A 10504-nucleotide genomic window follows, 5' to 3' on the forward strand; every position below is an offset into this window, starting at 1 on the left:
ACAATATTAATAGGTATGTAAATAATTGATTACTTGTTTGTTTCCCTTTTTAATTCAATAGGCAAAAAATTTAGATTCAAAAACAAATCAATGGACAATTCTTCTTTTTTCAATTTAAAAATTGGCAATTAACTTAGATTCGATTTTATTATAAAAGGAAGTAACTTACTGCGAGCAATTTTATTATGAATTTGTGTCTAAAACCATATCATTCTATAGCGTTATATGTGCCTCTTATATACTAAAGGCAGCAATCATTTAACTTCAAGGGGGTAATTGTTTTTTGTCCGTATTGTATTTCGGGTTATCATCGCTATCAAACATTTTTTTTTCATTGTTTAACACTTTTGCGTTAAATAGGTTGGGGGAATCTTGATTCAGAATAACAAAAATGTCATCTTCTTGGCCAGAATATTTTTCTCTCATCAAAATGGGGATCAGAATATTTATTTCGGGAAAAACCATAACCTCCCTCCCTTGACCATGCATTATCGTTCCATAATTATAATGATGGTGAACGTTTCTGGCAAAAACAAATCAGAAAAAAATGAGTACAGTATGAACAAAAAGCGAATACTTCAAAGTTACCAAAAAAACGAAAATTTTCGTTGGTTTTAGAGTAGTTTATATCTAATTTGGAGTTCATTCATCTTCAACTTCGAAATGATTTGCCTTCAAAATATTTTAGGTCGAAACACGATAATTTCACCAAAAAAAACAAAGCTTCTTGCGTGAAACTAGAGGCTCTAAAGAGCCTGTGTCGCTCACTTTGGTCTATGTGAATATTAAACAAAGGACGCAGATGGATTCATCACAAAATTGTGTTTTAATAATGGTGATGTGTTTGTACATCTTACTTTACTGAATATTCTTGCTGCTTACAATTATCTCTATCTATAATGAACTTGGCCCAGTAGTTTCAGTGGAAAATTGTTAAAAATTGACTGTAAAGGACAATAAATCCTTAGGGGGTCAATTGACCATTTCGGTCATGTTGATTTATTTGTAAATCTTACTTTGCTGAACACTATTGCTATTTACAGTTTATCTCTATCTATAATAATATTCAAGATAATAAGCAAAAACAGCAAAATTTCCTTAAAATTACCAATTCAGGGGCAGCAACCCAACAACGGGTTGTCCGATTCATCTGAAAATTTCAAGGAAAATAGATCTTGACCTGATAAACAATGCTACCCCATGTCAGATTTGCTCTAAATGCTTTGGTTTTTGAGTTATAAACCAAAAACTGCATTTTACCCCCTATGTTCTATTTTTAGCCATGCCGCCATCTTGGTTGGATGGCCGGGTCACCGGACACATTTTTTAAACTAAATAACCCAAAGATGAGTGTGGCCTAGTTTGGATTAATTTGGCCCAGTAGTTTCAGAGGAGAAGATTTTTGTAAAAGATTACTAAGATTTACGAAAAATGATTAAAAAATGACTATAAAGGACAATAACCCTTTAAGGGATCGACTGACCATTTTGGTCATGTTGACTTATTTGTAAATCTGACTTTGCTGAACATTATTACTGTTTACAGTTTAATTCTATCTATGATAATATTCAAGATAATAACCAAAAACAGTAAAATTTCCTTAAAATTACCAATTCAGGGGCAGCAACCCAACAACGTGTTGTCCGATTCATCTGAAAATTTCAGGGCAGAAAGATCTTGACCTGAGAAACAATTTTACCCCATGTCAGATTTGCTCTAAATGCTAAAAATGGTTTTTGAGTTATAAGCCAAAAACTGCATTTTACCCCTATGTTGTATTTTTAGACATTGCGGTCATCTTGGTTGGTTGGCGGGGTCACCGGACACATTTTCTAAACTAGATACCCCAGTGATGGTTGTGGCTAAGTTTGGTTTAATTTGGCCCAGTAGTTTCAGAGGAGAAGATTTTTGTAAAAGTTAACGACGATGACGGACGACGACGCCGGAAGCCGGACGCAAAGTGATGGGAAAAGCTCACTTGGCCCTTTGGGCCAGGTGAGCTAAAAAAGGAGTCGAAAGACACCTAGGCGATATTCAAAACTCAGAAGTCGAGATAAACTTAAAACATAAGGGACTAAAAGACAAACAAATGCACTACATAGAAAACTAAAGAATGAGTAGTAAGATCATTATAAAACCTGAGGTTGAACGTCATGTGGTTATGATTACAACTGTTGTTATCTATAACACATACATTCCACAATAGTCAACAAACTCTTGAAAGCTAGCTTAGATTTGTATTAATGAAATCATTGAAAACTGTTCTGTTCTTAATAAAATCGATTTCTGAGTTTTGATTGTTAAAATCTTATATTACAATGTTCTACAAATAAGAATGTACGCACATAATGTCTATTGAAATCAATATATTTGTCTAATATATGATGCATGTGCACTTTAGTATTTCAAAAGCATATTTAATTTTGGCCTTTCTTGTGGTTCTTTTTGTTTTTAATTTTACATAAGTTGTGGCTTCCTATTCGTCTTCATCGATCATCAAAGTATATAAATACAGAATTGAATACATTAGAACAGAGTATCCTTTATTTCAAACATCAAAAAACAAAAATACTGGATGTAACTGTATATTTAGATTTGAAATATTATGTTATGTAATAAATGTAAGGATCGAGAACTGTGGGATTGTCAATCAACTATTCATCAGTAACAAGGATATAAACAACTAAATGTCTCCGTACGTCATTAAACAATGATTAAAACACATATAGTATATATATATATATAGTAAGTTCAGAAGATTCCTGTATAACAAAAAGTGAAACAATCCTTAAGAGAAAACTAATAGCCTGATTTAGGCTACAGACAATAAACCAAGAAAAACTAATATGACAGACAACAACAAATGACAACCACTAAACTACAGGCTATTGACATCCACACATACGGAATGTTGTGGGGCTATTAACCATTGCTGTTCTCAATAACATACAACAGTGGTTAAAAAGCAAGATATGAAAAGAAACTGTAAATATGTGAAAGAACTTGACTCCTCGGATTGGAAAAAAAACACATATGTATTATAATACAACTACTGTAACAAAAGACAAAAGACAAAAGACCACAAGAATTAACCTATCTAAAATACTCGGGAATCTGCGGGAAGTGTGTGCAATGCCCAATTTTCAACTTATAAATAAACCATGTTTTCCCAAGGTTAATTATCAATCAGTACATGCACATCTATCGGATTTAGTGTGAAGCTGTTATAAACATAAGCATCTGAGATAAGCAAGCCCATGTACAATGCCGACATATTAGTATTGACCGAATGAAGGACCTTAAGTATTTATAATTGTATGTATTGCAACAAATGGTTATTTATGATTAATATATTACATATACCGGTAAATCAATGTAAGTACCGTTAAAGATTGTTTTATGACAGACAAATACTTAATATAATTAGTTGCAGCAGACAAATCTTTCCAAACTTGGTATTTGGTCAGATTATGTGGAAGTATATAGTGTAAGTCTATCTCATAGACAAATAAATGAGAACAACTGAGCTGAAAGCCTGTGCAATACAAATTTCAACTAATAAATAGACCATGTTGCCTAGACCAAAATAAAAATCAGCACATGCATATCTAATGGATTTAGTGTACAGACCACACAAACATTATCAATAAAAAAGTATACTTTATTTTTGTTTAAGATATATGTTGTGTTATGTTCTTTTTATGTATATTTTAGTTTTAAATATTTAAATGAGGATGTCCTGAACTAATAAAATTCTATTAAACTCCAAGCTTTCAATTTCCTAATTATATCCGTTAAGGAAGTCATTATTTTTTTTTTAAATTCTTATAAAGAAAATAATTTACGAAATTCCCTTTTCTTGAAAGTTGTTTATTATCAACAGAAAGATCAGTTATATAATACTTGTAAGTCAGTGTTATTTTCCTTAACTAAATGACAACATTGAAAACATGGGTGATCTTAAAAAGCCTTTTATAGCTTGTTGTTCGGTGTGAGCCAAGGCTCCGTGTTGAAGACCGTACCTTGACATATAATGGTTTTCTTTTATGAATTGTTATTTGGATGGAGAGTTGTCTCATTGGCACTCATACCAAATCTTCCTACATCTATTTTGTTAAATTTGTAAACAGTTATGATTCTTCTATCTAACACACTACCTCCGGCAACATTTGATTAAAATAAGTTGAAAACTAACTGAATGGCATTTTGAAAAACAGCTACAATACTAAGTAATAATCGATCCTTTTTCATTTATAAAGAGAAACATAAAAATCATTGTTTGTTTATATCCGCAAACATGATTAAAGATTTGATTTCGACATTATATTTGCTTATAATATTAAGGTTATTGATCGTCAAACTTTGAAATCTCTTTGGATGCGAACTGTTCACCTCTAGCTTACAATCTTCATATTTACTGTTCAGTAGAAATTTTCCTTCATGGACCAACTTTAAACGGGAAAATTTAAAGCGTATACTGATAGTCCATCTTTTTCGTTTATAAACTTCAATATATACTGAACGACCTTAGAAACGCAAAACTCATTTTGTTGATTTTTTTTTACCAAATCTTGTTTGATCTTTTTACAACTACTTTGCATGCTTATCATACTTCTTTCTCCGTACAAAAAATAAAAATCTGACTTATCTGTGGTTATTGAACATACCGAATTTTTGAAGTCGCGCGAATTTCTTCAAGTGAAATTTTGGACCCATGAAAGATTGTTCCAGTTGTTTTGCTTTGTGAAACAGTTCTTTCAATCCTTTGCCTCACTTAAACCAGTTTAAAAATGTTGCATCTCCTTTTTGCCAAGACTGAGAAACAAAAAACCGAATTACCCCTTAAGAATACTGCAAACATCAAAACATAAACGTGCTGCAACCATACTGTATGACTTCAGAAACTCGTCTTACTGTCCTTCCGACAACATAACAAGTAGACAAGATGTGTTGCTGGCCATCACTGAACAGATAAACGATTAGTGACAATGAAACGTCAACAGAATTTGGTTACGCAACGTCATTTGCCAGACATGTTTACGGCCGCAACGTCAAATGATAATCAAATTGCCGAATGCCATTGAGTACAGATTCATGCCATAAATGTTTCCCATCAACTGAATTACCAAAGAATCGACTAAAGGAAAACCGTAAAAGCCCTTAAGTTTCAACCGCATAATTGCCTTAACCAATTACTAGTAATGGGTTGAACAAATGCAAAACCAGAAGGTGTAGAATAGAACCCAAAACATGTCAGACAGAATTTGTTGACCTTTCTGACAATTATTGTGGCGTTTGTAACATGCAGTCATCGCTTTTGACGGGGACAGATTCATTCAAAAATAACACAAAAATAATCTAGTGTTGCGTTTCTAAAGTCGGTCAGTATATTTGAACAAAATGGACTGATCAATGGAAAGATGGAAACTAAAATGGCAACTAAAGAATTACAGGCTCTTGGTTTGGTCCGGACTAGCACACATATAATGTGACTGTGTTAAACATGTTCGTGGTCACTCAAATTTGTATTTATAACCTTACACTATTTATTATGCACAACATAAGAACACACAATAAATAAAATGAAAAGGGTTCAACTCATCAGATTAGCACGAAGCACTAAAAACAACTTGCATAATGACAAAATGCCTTAAGTACCACAATGCAATCTAAGAGTACTCGCAGTCCCAGAAAGCTAGCTCAAAGACAGTATTTTTCGTATTACTCGTCCGTCCTTTTATTGTTATGTTGTGAATAGAACTAGAACATTTGAAAATAGCATATTTAAACACGGAAAAGTTTTTTACGTCTTAACTTTCTAGTCTTTTTTATTGTTTTTTTTTCATTTTGTGTTTTATTTTAAAAACCTGGTTCAGGTAGACAACAACGAAGGTTTGCGTGCATAAAAAACAATTTGTCCCAATTATGTGTTGTGTCTGTTTATAAGTCTGACTATATGGACAACTGTTGTTGTTGGTATGTCTTTTTATTCCGGAAGAGTATATTTTTCAATTGTTTTGGGGTCTGTTGTTACTTTCCATGCTATTTTTGGTTATTCCTCTTGTCGTTTTTATGCATAATTGAATCAAGGGTTCCAATTCGTGAAGTTGAAATCGTCTAGAATCATTTTTCACGGCCGCCATCGTGATTAGGCAGAAACGAATGATATACATGTTTCACGGGCATGCTTTAATTGTCATACCGCCATTCCTATCGATCATCTGAATGTGACTTATCATCGAAATTTTACTTGAAATCAAAGAATGTTTTTGCAGTGGATAAGATCTAGGGGCAGGGGGTCGTGGGGGCAGAGGGTCGGGCCTCTGGTGGAGCTTATTGTAAGATAAATGCGGGTTTGTTTTTTCAACAATGGCGTTGTAAGTTTATTTTCGACTCTTATGAGTTTGAATGTCCCCCTTATATCTTTGGCCAGGTTTCGTCATTATCAAGAGATAGTTCCATGAGAATGTCATTTTTTTTAATTTTTCTATTTTTTGGCAAACGGAGTAAACAGTCGTACTGGACTACAGCAATCGCAGGCAAGGCGCAGTAATCTGTGGATCCCTTTACAGGTTTCTTTTTTGTTATTATATCTAAAAATTTAAACAATTCTTATTTCCTACTCAAACGTTGACCTTCGATGAATTTGTAGTCTAATCTAAATATAATAGATTATTGTCTTACTTTTATTTCAAATAACCTTGACTGCTGTTATCTATTAAGCATAATAAGTATTATGATCTAATAATAGCTCCCTAGATTACTTCTATATTTGGATACGAGGTACGAATATAGATATAGGATTATACGTTTATCGATTCCAAATTTCTTACGTCTCTTACGACAAAATTGCCAACTAAGAGTAGAATTAATGGTTCCATATTTTAACTCTATATATAAATATATATTCTGTTTATAGTAATTTGTAAATAATGATTAATCTGCATTCCGATTACGACCATTGCACTCATGTTATATATACAAAATAGGAAATAAAAACATTGTCATATGGAATTTATAAAATGATAACAACTATTATTATTGTCGCCGTTGGAATGATAATCATTTCATGTTCTGATAATCTATGACAAGATAAGTTGTGTATCTTTTACTTTACATTTTAAAATGTTCATTCATAAACTCTTTATATATATATATGTGGTGTAATTGCCAATGAGACAACTCTCCACAACAGACCAAATGACACAGAAATAAACAACTTTAGATCACCAAACGGCCTTCAACAATGAGCAAAGTCCGTACCACATAGTCAGCTATAAAAGGCCCCGAAATGACAAATATTAAACAATTCAAAATAGAAAACTAACGACCTAATTAACTTACAAAACAATGAACGAAAAACAAATATGTAACACAGCAACAAACGAAAATCACTGAAATGCCGACTCCTGACTTGAGACAGGCACATACATACAGTATATGACGGGGTTAAACGTGTAAGCGGGACCCCAACCCTCCCTTACCTGTGACAGTGGTTTAACGGTACAATATAAGAACGAACTATGAAACCAGTTGAAAATAGAGGCATGGTTTTAACAGGTATCCCGGCCGATGTTTTTAACAAAAGTATCATGATCAAACTCGCTATAAGCATCCCAATGCAATGCAACTCAAAACAACATTCCCGTTGGAAGCCAACAGCATCAAAATTTAAGCACAAACATCATGATAGAAGTCAATAGCACCACGATGGAAGTCAAAAGCATCAAGATAGAAGTTAAAAGCATCAACATGGAAGTCAAAACCAGCACGATGGAAGTCAAAAGCATAACGATGGAAGACAAAATCATCACGATGGAAGTCAAAAGCATAACGATGGAAGACAAAATCATCACGATGGAAGTCAAAAGCATAACGATGGAAGACAAAATCATCACGATGGAAGTCAAAAGCATAACGATGGAAGACAAACGATGGAAGTCAAAAGCATAACGATGGAAGACAAAATCATCACGATGGAAGTCAAAAGCATCGAGAAGGAAGTCAAAAGCATCGAGATGGAAGTCAAAAGCATCATGATGGAAGTCAAAAGCATCGTGATGGAAGTCAAATGCATCGTAATGGCAGTCAAAAGCATCACGATGGAAGTCAAACGCATCAAGATGGAAGTCAAAAGCATTAAGGTGAAAGTCAAAAGCATCACGCTGGTAGTCAAAAGCATCACATTGTAAATCAAAAGCAGCGTAATGGAAGCATTACGATGGAAGTTTAAAGCATCGTTATGGAATTCAAAATCATGGTGATGCCGGGAAGTTAAAAGCATCGCAATGGAAGTTAAAAGCATCATGAAGGAAGTTAAGAGCACCATGATGGCTTGTATTTATGATTTCTATGCATACAAGCATGACTTAAATACCTTGTTAGTTTTTTTATTGTTTTAATTTTTGAGTTAAGATGATCGGTATTAGTCGGGACAGCAAATCAACGAAAATAAAGAAAGACAACTGTTGGTAAACGCTGCAATTAAATCTTTGAATATTGTCTTTATCGGTATATTTATATTTAATTGACCTAAACCCAACTCAATATAATATATTGCCATATCTGACAATACCTTTTTATTTTGGCATGGCACAAGAACATGTTTTACTCTGATAACGTCCTTTAGATGTTGGGTGTCAGTAAATTATATTCTAGTTTCAGATGAATGATTTTAACCAGTTGATATTGGTTTCGAACTGGATGTCAGTAACTGCGAGTACTCTCAGATTTTTAATTAATTTCGTTAGCGTTTATGTGAGACTCTTACCACTTTGTATCAGTCTGGTGAGTTAAACAATGTTCAACTGATTTTTCTAGTGTATTCTTGTTTTGTGTTGCCGGTTAGAGGAGTTTTTGTCACCAACAAACTTGTTAAACCCCGCAATACTTAGCATGTGCCTGTCCAAAGTCAGTAGCCTGTAATCCAGTGGTTATCGATGGTTTAGTGTTTTGTTTTGTTTATGAATCAGGTCCTTATATTTCTCATTTGAACTGTTTTAGTAATACATTTGACATGTAGCTTGTTAATCGCAATGAGATTTTTTTCATTGTTGAAAGCTGTACTGTGACCTATAGTTTCTGGCTTCTTTTTAAATAGAAGCAATTACTTAATCAAAGGCAAAAGTAATTAATAATCAACATATTATATACGTTTTCAAAAATTTTATTTTCATTTTTTCCCTCCCGCCATTTTCCATAAAGTCGTCTGCTGACAGGGGTTATTTCTTTGTCAACATTATCTGAAAATAAAAAGTTATAATTAATAACAAGGAAATTTAAAAATGCATTACTGAAATTTGTTTTGATAAAACATATATAATTATATAGACAGGCTACATTAATGTGGTTTTCCATAGGCAAATGCTTCAGTAAAAAATCCACGTCAAAATAAAGTTTTAGCTTTTAGTAAAGTAAGTTAAAAGTCATTATATATGTGTGTGACCAAAACCCTGCTAACCTAGCTAAGTAAGGTCATCAGATAACTTGGTTATTAAATTTTAAAGTTTAATAAAATCGAAATATAATTTGGACACACAACAAAATAAATTTGTAGGTCTGGTCGTATTTTTATTATAGATAAATAGTTATTTACTCAATCTAAATTTGTATGTATCTATTTTCATTTATTGTTATTACTAATAATGTCCTTCATAATCATAAATAGATTTAACCACTGAAAGTGCTTAACAATACCAATGATATACTTACAAGTCTAGTCAGAAATTGTAGGGTCAAATCTAACCGGCGATTTTGTTTCCAGTGAAGTTGAACAGGTTGAGGAAATAGAGTCCTCCAAGAACTGAAAGTGTATATAAAAATCAGAATTTGTATATTCATATATATATATTATATTTTCTTCATGCTAGTTGTAAAATTCACGAAATAAAACCAATGACCAGTTCATGTAGATAGGTAATTTTGAGAATTACGTGGAATAAAAGATTAAGTATTATCTTGGTTCAAAACATTTTCATGGAATAATCTTTAAAAAATGTTTCTTGAAAAAGCTGATACAAAAAGTAGTATAGCATGCCACGAGTATCAAAAAATTAAAGAAAAGAAATCAGCATGCTTCAAATTACACCAATTCAGTGTGAAAACTACATAAACATTGTTTGATGCTCAAGAAAAAGTATCGTTTCACATGCAAGTGTGTTGTCATAAATCAAAGCGATAGTTATTTGTATTATTAAAAGTTAAATGTAGAATTATCAAAAACTTACGATAGTTGAAGAGTCTAGCTTGTTTGACTGCTTGTTGGCTGTTGGCTGCATAAGCTGCATACTGGGCAACGTTTCTTTGTCCATATCCCATTTGTTGTCCATATCCCAATTGTTGCCCATATCCGTATTGTTGTCCATATCCGTATTGTTGCCCATATACGGTTGCTATGGCAACAATGCATGGCAAGACAATGAGGAGAATAGCTGTGTTCATCTTGATGATTTTTTTAACAAAATCTGACTTTTCACAAAATTATCTGAAAAATTGAAAATACAAA

At 32.8% G+C, this 10504-nt stretch overlaps 1 long non-coding RNA gene across 1 annotated transcript; it reads right to left on the bottom strand.

The window, feature by feature from the left end:
* Nucleotides 1-9145: 9145 nt before the first annotated feature.
* On the bottom strand, nucleotides 9146-10504 carry LOC134692797 (uncharacterized). Its single transcript, XR_010102273.1, has 3 exons — nucleotides 10227-10504; nucleotides 9712-9802; nucleotides 9146-9242 (listed from the first exon to the last, which is right to left on the bottom strand). It is a non-coding gene; the product is annotated as an uncharacterized LOC134692797 (long non-coding RNA).

The sequence above is a fragment of the Mytilus trossulus genome, chromosome 12, assembly GCF_036588685.1.
Source record: "Mytilus trossulus isolate FHL-02 chromosome 12, PNRI_Mtr1.1.1.hap1, whole genome shotgun sequence".
In the NCBI taxonomy this organism is placed as follows: Eukaryota; Metazoa; Mollusca; class Bivalvia; order Mytilida; family Mytilidae; genus Mytilus; species Mytilus trossulus.